The sequence below is a fragment of the Puma concolor genome, chromosome D3 (assembly GCF_028749965.1).
Source record: "Puma concolor isolate L17-30 chromosome D3, mPumCon1.1.hap2, whole genome shotgun sequence".
Taxonomy (NCBI): Eukaryota; Metazoa; Chordata; class Mammalia; order Carnivora; family Felidae; genus Puma; species Puma concolor.
In genome coordinates this window covers 43,342,546-43,361,672 of record NC_141678.1, presented here as the reverse complement: position 1 = coordinate 43,361,672, position 19,127 = coordinate 43,342,546, and the positions used below count along the sequence as shown (strand labels likewise).

At 39.2% G+C, this 19,127-nt stretch overlaps 1 protein-coding gene across 3 annotated transcripts in view; it reads left to right on the top strand.

Annotated features, from left to right (window-relative positions):
- The first annotated feature begins 12,633 nt into the window (after positions 1–12,633).
- Positions 12,634–19,127, top strand: part of ADCYAP1 (adenylate cyclase activating polypeptide 1) — a 74,306-nt gene continuing 67,812 nt past the window's right edge. For all 3 annotated transcript variants that reach the window (XM_086682570.1, XM_025931406.2, XM_086682569.1), the window contains exon 1: positions 12,634–12,830. The gene's annotated coding sequence lies outside the window, so the exon portion shown is untranslated. The remainder of the gene's footprint in view (positions 12,831–19,127) is intronic.

Genomic DNA, 19,127 nt, shown 5'->3' with positions numbered 1-19,127 from the left:
CCTGGTCTAAAATATTAGAATTACACCCTGTGCCTGGTGTGCCTCCCCAGCTCCAGGACTATTTTTTGGAAGTTTAATCTTTGGATTGGAATCTACTCTGGGGTTTGTTTCTCAAATTTACATTCTTTCTAGTGCTCCTGCAGGTTGGTCCCAGGCCTGTTGCATCTAGCAAAAAAACCCCTAATTTCTGCTCTAGCTCCTCCTGGTACCCACTCTACCTACTCCTGGGTACCTTTACCTATACTTTAAACTTTCACGCTCTCAACTTGGTTCTGTGACAACACTTTCTAAATTGGATGGTGCATGACATCTTCTCACATGCCCTCTGCCTAGCAGAATGTAGCATGAAGTGGAAACCTTTTAAGGGTATTTTGTTTTTTTAAGTTTACTTATTTTGAAGAGCAGAGAGAGAGGGAGTGAGAGAATCCCAAGCAGGCTCTGCACTGTCAGCATAGAGCCCTAAATGGGACTCAAACCCAGGAACCATGAGATCTTGACCTGAGCTGAAATCAAGAGTAGGATGCTTAGGGGCGTTTGGGTGGCTCCGTCAGTTGTGTCCAACTTGGCTCAGGTCATGATCTCTCGGTTTGTGGGTTAGAGCCCTGCGTTGGACTCTGTGCTGACGGCTCAGAGCCTGGAGCCGGTTTGGATTCTGTATGTCTCTCTCTCTGCCCCTCCCCCACTCACACTGTGTCTCTTTCTGTCTCTCAAAAATGAATAAACATTAAAAAAAAAAAGAGGAGGATGCTTAACTGACTGAGCCATCCAGGCGCCTCTTGATGTTATTGTTTAACTCAAGTTCTTTTTCTCTGAGAACCAATCCTCTACCAATAGCTGGAGTGTAGCCCTGTGATCCAAGTACTACTATTCACAGGCTTCAGCTTCTAATTTGAAATTTTGAGTGACGCAAAGGTGACTCAGCAATTATTCATGGTGGCTGTGGTGCTGAGACTCCAGTGGCAGAGGATAGATGTCTAGGGGAAGGAGAGTCCAGTAGCAGTAGGCAAGAGTCTAATGCTGATGGTGCCTGCTTCCTAAGCAGACCATCCCTAAGTCAGGACCTGGACTCCCCTACCTTCTTTAGCTCCTGCCTGAGTGTGCTCCACCAGTCTTCCTGTCCCTTCTCTGAACTTCCAAAATTAAAATCTCTTTCTGCTTAAATTAAGTACAGACTTCTGTTCTTTGCAAATGAAAACCACTACTTAGTTCCTGCTACTTCTTTGTGCTACTGGCAGGAAACTCAAGCACTGTAAGGGAAACATCTCCTGTCTCATGCACATAATGGGGGTGGGCAAGGGATGCGGGTACTGTTTTCAGAGAGAGAATGAAGTAGATAGATGCATGGTGAAAAGCAGAGGACCCCAATGCTGACTCGAGTTGCCTTAAGCCACATGTAAGACCCCAAACCTAGAATAGACCTGGCAAATGAGTCTCTCTCCTGTAGGCCCAGGGCAGTCATTGTTCTCAGATCACAGCACAGTAGACTCTTCTTCCCAGAGCCCTAACTCCCATCCTCTAAATCCTCGACACAACAATGCAGGCAGCAAACACCTGATATTGGTGTCAGATGCTGAAACTCATTTGATATCTCTGTCCTACAGGGTCGTAATTTCCTCCCAAGATCTATATTCGCAATTCCTAGCCATTACCAAGCGTTTGGCCTTTACTTTTCTGATACATTAAGCTGGCGTGTGGTCATAATATGTCAGTGTCTCTGACATTGAGTTTAAGCACTACTAAAATTGCCACCAGATTGCTACATCCTGGAAATCTTTACAAATGGGTTATGAAAAGTAGAACATAACTTTGCTTGAAGGCAAGAAGTTAAAGTTAGAATGTTTACCTACAGCAAAGGTTTGGAAAAGAAACTATAAATCAGGCATGCTCTTATCTTGTAAGTTAACTGACATCAGATTATAAAACATAAAGGGCTGGTTATTTGGGGACTTGTTATTGTTCAATATTTTACAAGCTAACATTATGGTTGGCATTTTTTAAAAAATATGTTGAGAATAAATCTATGCTTTTAAAAACCTTTAATATCCTTTTTAAAACAAAATCTTTTTATATTTTCAGTGCTATAGATAATTATTTTTCACATTTGTGAAAAGTAAATTAAATCTGAGCAAATTAAAATCTGACTAGGGGTGCCTGTGTGGCTCAGTCTGTTAAGTGTCCAACTTTGGCTCAGGTCATGATCTCGCAGTTTGTGAGTTCCAGCCTGGCGTCAGGCTCTGTGCTGACAGCTCAGAGGCTGGAGCCTGTTTCTTTTTTTTTTAATTTGTTTTTTTTTTTTACATTTGTTTATTTTTGATAGAGACAGAGTACAAGTGGGGGAGGGGCAAAGAGAGGGAGACACAGAATCCAAAGCAGGCTTTACCTGCTCACACTCTGTCTCTGTCTCTCTCAAAAATAAATAAAAATTAAAAAAAATTAAAAATAAAATCTGACCAGATTTTATTATGTGATGTAAACCGTGATGCATTTAATCCTTTAGTAAAGTGTATTGACACTTCTTTTGATTTGTATATAAATAGGGCTTTTGAGTACTTAAAATAGCTACTTAATTTATCTTCTTTCTAAGGGAATAATATAGGCAACAAGATCTATGTTTTGGTGAAATGTGAATGAGACGATGACATTGGCAATGCAGATACCAGGATTGATAACAAAAACAACAACAGCTATCTTTTATTATGCCCTCACCCATATGTATGCCAAGTGGTTTACCTGCACCATTCACTGAATCCTCATAATCACTCCGGAGGTTGGTAGTCCCCGATTACAGGTTGGATTCCTCCAGCTTGGAGAGGTTAAGCAGCACACAGCTAATAAGAGGAAAGTTTGCAACATCTATTCTACTAAAAGTCTTTGTGATTACAAAAAGGAAATTATTTTTAAATGTTATTTTAATGGCCATGAAAACAGCATTTATTTTTCCAAATTCTGGAATAATTAAAATTAGCAAATTGCTTGTATAAATAGTAATCTAAATTTTTTTAAATTTTTTTTTTTTTGAGAGACAGAGTGTGAGTGGGGGAGGGGCAGAGAGAGAGGGAGACACAGAATCTGAAGCAGGCTCCAGGCCCTGAGCTGTCAGCACAGAACCTGATGCGACGCTCAAACCTATGAACTGTGAGATCATGACTTGAGCTGAAGTCTGGAGCTTAACCGACTGAGCCACCCAGGTACCCCAATAGGAATCTATAAAAAAAGAAATGTGGATTCTATGGATTTGTCGGAAATTCTTTATTTTATTATATTATATCCCAAAGAAAGGGTTGGGGGAAAACTGAAAACGATTCATGAGACCAAACTAAAAAGAATGAATTCAATTTCTAAAAAAACAACATACATTCAGTATACCTTTCTGGAGATTAGCCTTTGGCATCTATTGTCAGTTTTCCAATGGCACCTCCCCCAAACCATGGTCTTCAGACAGAGAACCAAATGTCTGAGAAATGACTACATGTACAGCATAATTACCTTGCCAAATACAAAATATCTAGGTTAAGTCAATGTTAAGGTTTACATTAAAATCTGCCAAAGCTAGGTAATTATAGTTAAACCTTCCATGGTAACCACAACTCAGTGATTAGAGTCAGTAAACAGTTAATAACCCAATGCTAGGAAAGGTTATTTCATGTTTTTAAAATCATTCATTCATTCATAAAGCATCTGTATAATATCTACAGATAAATTCTGTATATTTTATTTTATATTGTATTTAAAAAGATCTCAGGACTTTATTAACTTGGAGAACTAAAAATTAATGGTAGGGTATTTTCTTTGTGTCTAAATCCAAGGAATGTAAATATTAATAGATTTTCAAAGCTTTTATTAGAATTTATTTTTTTTTTGTCGAAGGAGGAATTAATATCCTATCAAATTTAATTTAAAATACATAGTTTTCTTTTGGAAATTTTCATTGGTGAGTAAAAATCAGTTTTTACTGTTTATACCTAAGTTGATTTAAATTTTTTTTTAATTTTGCTTAAAATAACTAGTTACTGTATTTTTAAAATTATTTCTTGGTTTTATTGTCATTATCATCATTTTCATTTCTTTGTAGTGGACTAATCTACAACCATTTCACCTTTTTTGAGCCCTGAGTTCTGGTCATTAATTTGCATTGGCCTATGTCCTTAAGAATACTTGCAAGTGTGTTTACTAAAGACTCAACAACCATGCACTCAAGAACCAAAAAATATACAATGACTCACACTTTAGAGAACACTATTTAAATAATCCAAAAGTGACTAAAGTAGAGATTTTTCTTGTAGAGACCTGGTAATTTTTGGCATAAAATAGAAAATTGGCACTCATGTTCATTTTATGTGAAATTAATTCCAACAAGTTAAAATAGAAGCAAAGCCAGAGACCAAGGAATGGATATTTTAAAAACCAGACTGGAAATTTTGGTTTATATTATGATGAGGTACTTTAAAATTTATTTCAAAAAATATGTTCAAGAAAATATGTAGATTCTCCTTAGACCTCTTAAGGACCTATTGTCTAGTTGTGAATTTATTTGAAACCTTGAAATAGAAAAAAAAAAAATTCCTCCTTTTGTAAAAGGCTCCAAGTCTTACATACTATCTCTAAAAGTCACTAGTCTCATTTCCTTTGAGATGATGAGCTATACGTCCAAAAAAACAAAACATTTCCTGAGTCTGTTTAGAATACATAGGATCTGTTCCTAAGTGTTTGTCATGTGTCCTCAACAATCTGGTAGACATCAAAAAATAGATAGATAGATAGATAGATAGATAGATAGATAGATAGATAGATATTTATATAAAATTTTGAGATGGTTAATGGCACAGAATCATACAAAGTCTAAGCAAGTATTTGATAAATTTGGTCATTTAGGCATATAAACACTTATTAAACTTTACTTACCGTAAGATATGGAAATCCATATAAAGCTTTGACAGTGGAAAGATCTTTGGACTGGGAGTAAATGTTAATTCTGGTCTCACTGCTAGTGGGTGTGAGATTTCTTCTGGGGTTCTGAAAATATTCTGGAATTGGATAGTGGTAATGGTTTCACATCTCTCTGAATATACTGAAAACCACTGAATTGTGCATTTTGAAGGATGAATTTTATGGTATGTAAATTATTTCTCAATTAAAAGAAATTCTGGTTCCAGAATTTTATGCCCTTATGTAGCTATGTAATCTTTTCCCCTCAACTTTATTGGGATATAATTGATATATAACATTATATAAGTTTAAAGTTTACAACATGATGATTTGATACACGTTTATCTATTGTGAAATGATTACCATAATAATGTTAGTTAGCATATCTATCACCACTTATGCTGCACAGAATTGATCAAAGGATTGGGGCACCTGGTTGGCTCAGTCACTTTAGTGTCTGACTTTGGCCTAGGTCAGTGAGTTTGAGCCCCGCATCCAGCTCTGTGCTGACAGCTCAGAGTCTGGAGCCTGCTCTGGATTCTGTCACCTCCCTCTTTGCCCCTCCCCGCTCACGCTCTGTTCTCTCTGTCACTCAAAAATGAATAAACGTTAAAAAATTTTTTCAAAAAAAAGAATTGATCAAAGGATAAAGTACATAAATATAAGGAAATAAACACTATGTAACTAACTTCCAATGGAAAGGATAGGATACAAGGACAACTGATTGTCCATCTGAAGAAAGAAAAATTTGCCTAGAAAATTTTATGCACGTTTATTGGCCATTCATATTTCTAATTTTGTGAATTGTCCTGAATCAACTTTGCATTTAGGTGTGATCTTTTCTTTATGGATTTTTAAGTATTCTTATTGAATATTTTGAATATTTGAATTCTTTATTTTTCATAAACAATGGCAACATTTCCCCCAAGTTTTCATGTGCCATTTATCTTTATTTGTGGATTTTCTTTTAGTACAGAGAAATTGAAAAAAAAATTATTAAAAAAATTTTAAGTTTATTTATTTTGAGAGAGAGAGAGAAAGAGAGAGAGAGAGAGAGAGAGAGAGAGAGAGAGAGAGAATCCTAAGCAGGCTCCACACCATCAGCACAGAGCCCAATGTGGGGCTTGAACTCATGAACTGTGAGATCATGCCCTGAGCTGAAACCATGGATGCTCAACAGACTGAGCCACCCAGGTTCCCTGAAACTGAAAAATATTTTAATTGATTTATCGATCTCTTTCTTTTTGGTTTCTTTTAAGTTGGCATTCTTAAATTTTCCTTTCTGATCCTAAAATTATTTATGTATTTTTCTACTATTTTTGTGATTTCCCTTTACATTGAACAAATTTAGTGCATTTGAATGTGTTTCATATTGTAGAATAGGAAGTAGTGATCTAGTTTTTCTCTTTTTCCAATAAGATTGTCAGTTGTACCCGTATTTTCTGAAAATTAAATTTATTTCTTTTTCTTGCTTAATTGCTCTGACTAGGACTTCCAGTACTATGTTGAATAGGAGTTGTGAGCATGGGCTCTTTTGTTTTATTCCTGATTTTAGAGGAAAAGCTTTCAGCTTTTCATCATCGAGTATGATGTTAGCTGTGGGTTTGTCACATAGAGCCTTTATTATGTTGAAGTATGTTCCTTCTATACTTGATTTGTTCAGAACTATTATCATGAAAGGATGTTGGATTTTGTGAAATGCTCTTTCTGCATCTATTGAGAAGATTATATAATTTTTATCCTTTATTCCATGTGGTGAATCATGTTTTCTAGCTATGTAATCTTAAGTACGTTTCCCAAGTTCTTAAGACTCTGGTTTTCTCCACTGTAAAGTGAAGGGATTTTATTAGATCAGATTTTTTCACACTATGGGTTGCAGTTCCTCGGTAAGTAGCAAAGCAATTTAGTAGATGGCAACCAACCTTTTTTAGAAAACGAAACAAAGAAATATGAGTGTTACTACATATAATAAGTATTATTTTGCCAAACTCTTGTTTCCCTTATAGATGTGTACATACTGAGTCGTGATGTAAAATATATTGTTTTCATTGTGGGTAACAATTAAAAGTTTGCAATCCACTGTATTAGCTGATTTGTAATGTCCTTCCTTCTATAAAATTCTGTCAGTTTATTCTATTTGGTAGTAGCAAAGTCTCTATTTGATCTTGTAAAACTTGCAGGTAACATTCTTTGAACATTTACTGTGTGTCAGAAGCTATTCTGAACTCTTTGGGTATTAACCCAGTCCTCACTGCAAACTATGAAGCAGTACAATTATTATAATCCTTCCCATCTTATAGGCAAAGAGAATGAGGGAAAAAGAAGGCCACAGCTAAGATAAAAATATTTAGCTAGAAGTGGTGAAACTGGAAATTAATAGTTAATTTTAGAACCAACACTTTAACCATGATGTCATTCAATTAAGAATTGTAGCAACAACAACAACAAAAAAAACCTTTAAAACATTTTAAACTGATTAAGATCTTGTAGTCCTTCTCTACTTAATATTATAAAATTATGGGGGCGCCTGGGTGGCGCAGTCGGTTGAGCGGCCGACTTCAGCCAGGTCACGATCTTGCGGTCCGTGAGTTCGAGCCCCGCGTCGGGCTCTGGGCTGATGGCTCAGAGCCTGGAGCCTGTTTCCGATTCTGTGTCTCCCTCTCTCTCTGCCCCTCCCCCGTTCATGCTGTGTCTCTCTCTGTCCCAAAAATAAATAAACGTTGGAAAAAAAAAATTAAAAAAAAAAATTATGTATTTTGGGTGGTGAATAAACAAACCACATTTGAGAAAGCATTAAAAGAGGTGGGGGAGGGATAGTCAACACATCATTTAAGACCATCAACTCTCTTCCCAGTTCCCTCTGTAGATCTCGAGGTTCGGGCTGAGTAGCAGAAATTTTTCACTTAAAAGAGAGAGAGAGAGAGAGAGAGAAATATTTCTCTGTGATAAACAGTCTTCCCTTAAGAAGAAAACAGAACTCTTGTAAATTCCTTTGTTTCATCCTATTAATATAAAGATTTATTCAACTTTAGTTCAGTTGAATTTGGTCACAAAAATGTCTAGTGTCTTTCCTCCTCTCAGAATTTTTCTAATTAGCTTCTAAAAAAGGCAAATGATACTAAGATGCATGAGAAATGAAAAACAGAATTTAAATGAATGGCTGAAGTCAATGCAATTAAAACAACAGCAACAAACGCTAGATCTTTGTCTTCCTATTTTTTTCCTTTTGATGATAGCTATATTCTGTGGCACACATACATACTCACTATTCTACTAATTCAACAACCACAAAAATTATTTGGACATGGTCCCTGCTGCTCAAGTACATTCCAATTTGTTGGTAATAAAAATTGGAAACTATCGTCTGTTGTGTTCTTTACCCAGCACTTGCCATGATTTATATGCTAAGTCATTTAAATTCATCTTCCCCACAATCTGTGAGGTTATCCCCCCCTCCTTTTAAACTGAAACTCAGTTAAAATAATTTGGTATTAAAAGATCCTGCTTGAGTTAAGCCCCAGATTCTCTGAGCCATGTTATAGTTTCTCCCCTAGCTCTGAAATGTTGCTGTTTCCCCCATACACAGTATACATGTAATTAGTATGTTTTCTGTTATTGCAGTTATTTGAAACAAATGTAATACTTTCATTCTTTCGCTTCCATCTGCTATGGGATTTGTATTTTACTATTATGGAGCATTTAGAAGATTTAGTTTAACTACAGAGACTATTATTATTATTTCTGGTTCAGCTCAAATCGTGAATATTTCCTTTATGTTACAATCACATGTACATTTTTCACATTTCCTTTTTAAAAAATTTTTTATGTTCATTTATTTTTGAGACGGAGAGAAACAGAGCATGAGTTGGGGTAGGGGCCAAGTGAGAGGGAGACACAGAATCCGAAGCAGGCTCCAGGCTCTGAGCTGTCAGCACAGAGCCTGATGCGGGGTTCGAACCCACCAACCGTGAGATCATGACCTGAGCCGAAGTTGGATGCCCTACCAACAGAGCCACCCAGGTGCCCCATTCACATTTCCTTTTTAATGCTTCATTGTGAATTATTAATGTCTAATGGGCTAGGAACAATGTAGCTGTTTAGATAGAATTTTTCAAATTCATCATGGAATTTAAAGAGGGAAGGAGATCCCTGGTTGAGTTTCTTTAAAAAACAAAACAAAACAAAAACCTCTATAATCATACTCTTGGAGCAGTGCTTGAAATAATGATTCCCCACAAGGAACATTAAATAATGTAAAGGAAAAGCATTTGTATAAAGCATAACAGAGAGATAAACTTCCAGCCTATAAAACCTGTTTTGGAAAAATCAGATATGAAATTCCACAAGGCAGAGGAAGAACACATTTAGCAGAGATTTTAACCACATAGGAATAGTGCGGAACTACCATGAAGAACTTAGTGTGAGCAACCACATACAACCTTACAAGCTTTCTGGACATTTATTTTCTAAGGCAGTGTTAAAAATATTCAACTGGGTAAAAAAAATTTTTTTTAATGTTTATTTATTTTTGAGAGAGAGAGAATGCACATGTGAGAGCAGTGGAGAGGCAGAGAGAGAGGGAGACAGAGGATCTGAAGTGGGCTCTGCACTGACAGCAGAGAGCTTGATGTGGGGCTTGAACCCATGAACTGTGAGATCATGACCTGAGCTGAAGTTGGATGCTTAACTGACTGAACCACCCAGGGGCCCCTGGGTAAATTTTTTTTAATGTTTATTTATTTATTTTGAGAGAGAGTGTGAACACAAGTGGCGGAGGGACAGAGAGAGGTAGAGACGTAATCCCAAGCAGGCTCTGCACTGTACTGCTGACCAGGAAATTCCAGATTGACTAGTTTAAGATTACATTCCCAGGAGAGGTTGAAATTGCAATTAAGTTGGGTGCTAAGTCCAGGCTTGCTGAGGTAGGCTTAGCACAAGTGACTCCATTTTGGACCTATTGTCCCTTCTTTTTTTTTTTTAATTTTTTTTTTTCAACGTTTATTTATTTTTGGGACAGAGAGAGACAGAGCATGAACGGGGGAGGGACAGAGAGAGAGGGAGACACAGAATCGGAAACAGGCTCCAGGCTCTGAGCCATCAGCCCAGAGCCCGACGCGGGGCTCGAACTCCCGGACCGCGAGATCGTGACCTGGCTGAAGTCGGACGCTTAACCGACTGCGCCACCCAGGCGCCCCCCTATTGTCCCTTCTTAACAGCCCGTACTATTTATTCACAACCACAAGGTTCTAGGCAAGTTACTAGTACTTCACATCATCACAGCTCTTTTCATCCCTCACAACAATCCTATAAATCCTAAATTTGGGCATTAATGAGGTTCATATGTCCTGAGAGTCAGAAATATTCTTTAGTGATGAATATCCTTTTTAATTTATAACAAAAGATAGAGAATAAAATTCTAATTTATTAATTTTCATGAGACTTAGTAAGGCTAGTGTGTCCAAGTTTGTGCAGTTATAACAGGTGGCATCACTATTTTAATCAAGTCTGATTCATAATCACTTTTGGCCACTACCTCCACAATTCGAAGGTGCTCCCAGCCCTGCCTGTTTTCTTAGAGAGCTCAGTTCCTCAACCACATATCAATAAACGTGAACTACAAATTGCATATGGCTTAGGCATTTTTCAAAAGCTAGAATTTAACTATTGATTATAGATTAGAATCCTTACATAAGGGAATACTTTTGGATATTTGTCATGGACAGAAAATATCTAATCTCAGTAATGGATATTGATTAATTTCCTTATTTTCATAATGACGTTACAAACAAATTATTACATTTGTAACCTACTTATATTTTTCTCCTCTTGGTAACAAAATATAGCTTACATAAAATTCCCATTATCAAGAATTTTCCCCATTGTGTAGATTATGAAAAATCAGGACATTGAAAGGAGATGATTCCCCAGTTTCCCTTCATTATTCAATAGTAGAAATCATTGTTACTCAAGAAATGCTCACTGTACTGAATGAAACAAAGAAATATAAGAATATATCCTGCTTTTAGAAGCTTAGCACCTAGAATATTATACACAAAGATGAATAATAGCTCATATCTGATACATGCTAATGAAGAGCATAGAAAATAAAATCTTCGGGAATTCAGAGTAGAGGGAGATCTTACAGGCAGTTGAAAAGAGCTTTGAAAAGGCAGTGGGACATAATGAAGAAATCAATTCTATAAAGACATTCCTCAAAGGAAAGAAGATGACTTGGGCAGAGTTTCAGAGTCCAAAATGTGTGTGGAGATAGAGTGCAAACGATGCCAGAAGTTGGGGGTCTATACAGGGGGTAGAGTAGGAAATAAAAATGTCTGATGATTTGATGTTTACAGCTCTTGTTTTTGGACATGAATTTTTCTATCAAATGCCTCCAGTTCTTACTGTACTGAACTTTGTAAGGGTGGAGGCTTTATCTTATCTATCCTGATATCTTTAGCACCTAAGACCACACCAGTGCCTGGAACAGAAAAGGAAATCTAGACTTGGATGTTTTAACAGACTGAGCCACCCAGGTGCCCCAATTAAAAACAATTTTTTTAAATAGGAGTTTGGTATGCAGTGGAAATAAGGATAGTTTTTGTAATTTGGTAAAGGATTTATATCTTTAACACCAATTTAAGACTCAATTTTGGGGGGTACTGGGGTGGCTCAGTCAGTTGAGCTTCTGGACTTGGGCTCAGGTCATGATCTCACAGTTTCTAAGTTTGAGCCCCCCCCATCAGGCTCACTGCTTAAGTGCAGAGCCCACTTCAGATCCTCTCTCTCCCTCTCTCTCTGACCCTCCCCTGCTCACGCTCTCTCTCTCTCTCAAATCTTTATTAAAAAAAAAAAAGGACTCAAAAATTTTTTATTGACGTTATAGTAATTGTGTGTGTGTGTGTGTGTGCGTGTGTTTAAGTAATTTCTGTGCTCAACGTGGAGCTTGAACTCACAACCCCAAGATCAGGAGTCACATATTCTACCAACTGAGCCAGCCAGGTGCCCCTGAAGTTATAGTCTTGACAAGATGATAAAAAAAAAAAAATTAGAATTACCCCAAATCTGCCACTCTGATAGTAGTTATTTGGCATTCTTGCACATTTTTCTCCTGCAATTCTATGCCTTCAGTCTCTAATGGAGAGTGAATTCCAGTTGGATTCACAAAGCCCCAACTTGAACAGCTTCCTGATAGTTTTTAGTTTAATGTTTTATACCCCCTCTTACAGTGACAGTGCCCAGAACAATGGCCGGCAGGCAGAAGGTGCTTGATGTATTCTTGAGCAATGCGGATATAAATGAAATTGGTTTGGAAGAGACCTGGGGAAGTCTGGGATAGAGGAATAGGAAAGCTTTCTTTGTTAGAGGTAAAGATGAATAGATACCCCTCAACAGTGGGACATCAAAAATGACAATCCGATGTAGCAATTGATGAAGAGAAGCAGGAAATAGCGGGGAAATGAAGTAAAGGCAGGTACAACAGAGGCAGTCCAAAGGAATGAAGGCAAGCTTTGACCATAAGACTAAAGACAAGGGGGTGTTTGGGAAGGGGATGATGTCATCAGAACAACAATAGAGGAAGACAGTTTTGGCAGCAGCTTTTGAATAGACTTTGAAGAAAAAAAATTAGAGAGAGGGGAAAAAGGAAACGGGAAAGGGAAGTCTGCTCAGAACTCAGCATGACATTCAGAGTGGGTGGGGAGCTTCCTGTCACAGCTTGATGTTTAGAACATCTGGTCACCTCTTATGAAAACTGGGCCTTAGAAAACTTTAGCTTTCTTAAGCTGACCAGGTTAGAAAGCGTACGAATTCCATGGCCTAAGGGTCATCGCCAGTAGACAGGCGTATCTGAAGATGGGAAATAAATTCTTCTCTTACCCTGAGAACACTCCCACTAGTTTTCCAAGGTAAGTGTTCTTATTTGTAAATGTATATGCTTTACGTGTTTTGGGAATTTATTGGTTTTGTATTAATATTAAAGGATTGCAAATTCACTTTTAATTCAGTGATCTCAAATGGTGAAATGTAGTTAAAAGACTTATAAAGAAAACAATTGTTTCCAAAGCTAATGATTTTCACCGCCCATTTTTCTGTTGCGTTGTTTAATTTTCCTAAGATTCCATACCTTGCTTCCTTTACAATCATGGCCCAAAATTTCCACAACTCAATTGTGCCCTCTAGTGTTTCTTAGTATTTAATGCAGGGTACTTTGGATTTTTTTTTTTTTTTTTGAGAGACAGACTGAGTGAGTGGGAAAGGGGAGAGGTGGGGGGGGGGGTGGGAGAAAGAGAGAACCCCAACCCAAGCAGTCTCCGCACTATCAGCACAGAGCCCCATACGGGGCTTGAACACAACAGAAATGTGAGATCATGACCTGAGCTGAAACCAAGAATCAGCCGCTTAACCAACGGAGCCACCCAGATGCCCCTACTTTGGAGATTTTTAAAGTGGCCACAGGTAAAACTAATCTTGCAATGAGTAGGGAAGCTGAAAATGGTTCCCACTTTATCAGCTGTAGGCTACCCCCTGTATTAGCCAGTATAAGGTAGTTATGTTATGTAACAAACTCCCAAATCTCAGTGACGCAAAAAACAAAAGTTTATTTCTCACAGAAGGTCCAGTGCAAGCTGGCCAGGCCTGTCTGCATGCCTCACCTTGGAGATGCAAAATTCCTTCATCTTGTAATTCTGTTATCTTACCTGCTAAAGTCACCAGAGCAGGAAAATAGAGATATGCAGATGGCACACTGGCTTTTAACTGGTCCAGCCTGGAAGTGACACATGTTACCCGGCTACTTTCTACTGGCCAGAAGTAGCAACCTGCCCCAGCCCACAGGCAAGGGGGCCTGGAGGACACGGATGTTCTGGGACCTCTGTCTCTACTAAAGTTTCTATAAGAGCAGCTGGGGATGAACACGTTAGACATTCTAGCTTCATTATTTTGGGACATATTTTTGATTTGAAGTTTTCCAGTAGGAGAGAATTCAATCAAAAAGAGAAAACAATATTTTAATATTTATAATTCTTCATTTTCAATATGACACTCAAAATTAAATATTTCATTTGTATAATGGCCAAAGTGTAGGGGACTGATTTTTATATTATAATTTCTGTTCTAATTGACTATTGTATAAAATAAAATGTCCCTATTTCCTTATTCTTTGAAAGAACTATCATCTTCCTCCTGCATCTATTCCTTCAACATAAGTTACAATTTTGTTTTTAATTATTTCTTTCCAACTTTAATTGGGTATATTTGAAAGCTGTTCTCTAACCTGTTCTTTTTACTGATATTCCATCTTAAATTACATTTATTAATGGCATTTTGGAAGTTTTGCCTATTATTGGGGAAAATGTATTTAAGGAAACTATAATTATCTATTAAACATTGAGCTTAATGGCTCTTTTAAAATTTTCTTTATTGTGGTAAAATATACATAACATAAAATTTACCATTTTAACTATTTAAAAATGTACAGTTTGGAGGCATAAAGACCAGTCACAATGTTGTGCAGCTATCATCACCATCCATCTCTGGAATGTTTTCATCTTCCTGAACTAAAACTCTGTACCTTTTATTTATTTTTAAAATTTTTTTTAAAGTTTATTTTTTTTGAGAGAGAAAGTGAGGAGGGGAGGGCAGAGAGAGATGGGGAGAGAGAGAATCCCAAGTAGGCTCCACGCTGTTAGAGCAGAGCCCAATGCAGGGCTCAAACTTAGGAAGCCTGAGATCATGAACTGAGCCAAAACCAAAGGTCAGAGGCTTAACTGACTGAGCCACCCAGGTGCCCCAGATTCTGCACCCTTTATTTTTTTTAATTTTTTAAAATTTTTTTTAACGTTTATTTATTTTTGAGACAGAGACAGAGCATGAACGGGGGAGGGGCAGAGAGAGAGGGAGACACAGAATCAGAAGCAGGCTCTAGGCTCTGAGCCATCAGCCCAGAGCCTGACGCAGGGCTCCAACCCACGGACCGTGAGATGGTGACCTGAGCTGAAGTCGGATGCTTAACCCACTGAGCCACCCAGGTGCCCCTGATTCTGTACCCTTTAAACACTAACCCTCATTTCCTGCTCTCTCCTATCTCTGGAAACCACCATTCTACTTCTTGTCTGTATGAATTTCACTAATTTAGTACTTCATGTAAGTGTAATTAGGCAATATGTGTCCTTCTGTGTCTGACTTATTTAGCATAGTGTTTTCAAGCTTCATCCATGTTATAGCATGTGTCAGAATTTCATTTTTTTAAGGTTGAATAATATTCTATTGCATGTTTGTACCACATTTTGTTTATCCATTCATAAGGGCTCATCTATGACAGTGTCACATTAATTTTGTTTAGTTAGTAAATCCTCAATACATATTTTAATAGTCTTTGATAATCTATAGCACATCTTGCTTAGAGAGACATAAAATTGCTCAATCTTTGGTTGCCCTATTACTCTATACATCTTATATATCTTGCCATTTCCACCTTTCATTAGGTCTTCTGGCAAATTTCCACTTTTCGAAGGAGGTTTTCTACACTGTAACTAACGGTGCTCTGGGGATAATCAACCGTAGTACTTGGCCTCCAGTACAAGCATGTTGCATCGTTAAACTTTTCCTTTTCTGCCTTGATATTTCAGAGACTGATTTTTTAAAGTTATCTTATATAGAGAGATTCTATAGAGTGGTAGGCACTTCACCATCAGCTTCACCATGTTTTTAAAGTCTTTGTCATAATTCTATTGCTAATGATGATAGTGTTAACTCTCATTTTTTTAAATTTTCTTTTTTATTTTGAGAGACAGAGACAAGAGACAGAGGGAGAGGGAGAGAGAGGCAGAGAGAAGGGGAGAGAAACCTAAGCAGGTTCCAAGCTGTCAGCACAGAGCCCAATGTAGGGCTCAAACTCACAAACCACGAGATCATGCCCTGAGGCGAAATCAAGAGTCGGACGCTTAACCAACTGAGCCACCCAGGTGCCCCAACCCAATCCTCACATAATAATAACAGCCACTGAGCTCAGTTCCAAGTATTTGATAGCACAGTACATACTGCTGCTAGTTTTCGAAAAAGAAAACACAGGAGAAAAAGCAGGGTAGAAAGGAGGAAAATGATAACTTGAGTTTTGGACAGGTAGGGTTTGAGGTGCCTGAGGGAAGCAGACAAGCTAGTGGGAAATGTGAATGTGCATCAGAACTCAGGAGCACTGCCAGGGCTGGAGGTAGATTTGGGAATGAATAATATGTAGGTAAGAGCTAGAGCTGCAGAACAAAAGACATTTCCAAGGGAGGGAGAGAATGCAGTTTCCACCTAGCCCAGCACCAGCCCTGAGCTGAGCCTGAGGCATGAGTAGGAATTAGCCAGGCAGGAAGCCAGGAAGGGATGTGAGCCTGCATGGTCCCTGGTAACTCCTGTTCTACTTTTCACTTCCATGGATTTGATTATCTGGGTACCTTTTACAAGTGGAATCATTGCATATTTACCTGTTGTGTCTGGCCATTGGGAGCAGTGGTGTTTACCCCAGCTGTTTAGCCAAACTATCTGAAGAGCTTTGAAAAACCACAAATGCCTGCCCCAGAGCCAGGGATTCGTAGTCATGTGGTCTGAGGTAGGAGTCTGACATCTGCATTGAAAAAAAAAAAAAAAAGTGAGAACATCTGCTGTAGAAGTAGAAGACCAAGGGAGGATATTCTCATGTAAACTAAAGGAGGCAAGGCTGCAGGTGAGGGCAAGTGGTGACAGTGAAAAAGTACCTCCTGGAGGTTGAGAAGGGAGAGGACTCTGGAGCAGCCAGGGTGTTTGGCAAACAAGGTTTTATCTGCAGCTTGCATGGAGCAGTTTCAGTAGTGGGATAAGGGGAAAAACAATTGTCATAGCAAGTCTTCTGGGACACTGAGAGAAATTCGAATCAAAATTATGGGTAGAAAGGGAAAGATTCAAGGACAGGTGGAGATGCAGGTAAGTGATGAGACGGGGGTGCATAAATGGAGGGACTCATGCGTGATAGCTTCTGTTTTCTAAGCAGAGGCCACACCATAAGTGGTAAGAACACAGACTCAAATTCTGGCTCTGCCATTTCCCTCGTCTGTGATCTCTGTGCCTCAGATTTCTCATCTGTAAAATGGGGATATCTATATCTATAATCTGTAAAATGGGGAAATATATATTTTTGACAGACAGAATGGGGGGCGCAGAGGGGGGGAGGGAGAGAGACAGAGAGAGAGAGAGAGAGAGAGGGAGAGAACTTAAGCAGACTCCATGCTCAGTCACCCAGACGCCCCCAAAATGGGGAAAATATTATTTCCTGCCCAATAGAACTCCTGGCATACAGTGAGGACACAGGTTCATTAACAGACATGGAGGTGAAGGTTGGGCTCGATGGCCGCTGCCTCTCTGAAGGGACTCGAAAAGGAACCAACTTGAGTTGCAAAGGGGGTTGTGGGATAGTGTTGGTGGTTCAGCCGAAGCCGCAAACTACTGCTTGTAGCGGAATAGATCAGCTTTTTGTTTGATTTCCTTGGTGGAATTCAGCAGCAGGAAGCAGCGAAGGCAGGGCATTAACAGGGGAGGGGGCAGTAGGCAGGGCCAACAGTCGTCGGCGCCACCACGGAGGGTCGGAGTGTCGCGGGGGTTCGCCCCCAGCCCAGGCATGACTGCGGCTTGGGTCACGAGGACTTCGGTGCCAGCACGCGGCGGAGGTCCCAGAGGAAGCTTCTGGCTTGGGAAGTAAGTGGAGATGCAGAAGTGGGGAGAGTTAGGGTTTGAGAGAGAAATGCCCCACGGGAAACATGTTTTAGGACTCCTGATTCAGTTTATCCCACACCATCAGTACTTTTCAAACTCCTCTGGAGATAGGGAAACTGAAGGGATCCTGTAAAGGATTGCTTTTTCTTTTTTCTTTTTTCTTTTTTGATCCTTTTCCTGGTTCTATTCTTGCTAGGACCTGTACCCCTGCTTTACACAGGCCGCATACACAAATAATGTATGTCCTCCTTGTAAGAGAAAAGGATTAAGGATTTCTTTGGAGTCTTCCAGCACGATAGATAACATCTAAGCCCACCAGGTGGGGTTGTTATGTATGTTTTCCAAGACCACTGACTCCAGACACCTTGACGCCAAAACCCCTGGATCCCTGGCATGAGTGAATTATGAAGGACACCTGAGCACTTGTCCTTGTTCCAACCAGTTTCTAGATGCCTGAGAGGACCCGCACACCAGACCACAATCGCCCATAAAAACCCCAGACCCCAGCAAAGATGAGACTCTCTTTTACCTGAGTTTCCTAGATTCTGTTTGTATTTGTGCTCTCACCATCTTCAGTAAATTCTGCTCTCACTTCCTCTCTGCTTGCATTTGATTTCCAGCCTGCAAAACCCTCTTGGCTGGTCCTGAGGGCCCCCTCTGGGTCCTCCCACCTGGCCAGCCTACATCACTCTTAGGTTGGTAGTTCTTCAGATGCCTAAGGGAACAACTCTTTCAGTCCGAGTGACTCCATTTTCTTTTGTCTAGATAAGTAAGGGGGAAGGGTGTGGAGGGCTAGAAGCAATAATATTCTTTATAAAATTTCGTTAGAAAAAAAGGTGTTTTTGTTGTTGTTTGCTTGTTTGTTTTGGTTTGAAAACCATGGTCCTTTGGTGGAATGAATTTGGGATCGACAGTGTAGAGACATAGGCCTTGATTGTGCCCTCGCAAAAGCAGGCGTGTAGTTTGGATTGGGTCAATGACCTTGCTTGGATCTCAGTTTTGTTATTTATACAATGAATGGGCTGCGCTAGGTGACCCTTTCTGCTCTCACATACCCTCATTCTGGCTGATGAAAGCTGGGATTCAGCCCCTCAGCCGCACCGCGCCTGTGGAGGTTGCGGGCGCCACCTGGTGGTAGAAACGGATAGTGCTGTCCACAGGCTGGGACCAGACTCAAGACCCAGGGACCCATGCCACTTTCTCCACGGGAGAAGTATCTCTCCAGGGACAGGATGCCCTATCCAGGGTAAGAGTGATCTTTTGCTAGAATAAATTGAGGATTAGCGGGACATGGCACAGTGGCCAGAAACTCATCACGGCGACCAGAATAAGTCATCAACACATGTGAATAATTTATGGCACGCTCATCACATTGGAAAGAGAAGGCCAATAACGTTAGCCAAAACTTACTTGGAATTTGCTTACTTTGATTAAATGTTTCTTTATTGGAACAGTGACCTTGAAAATAACTC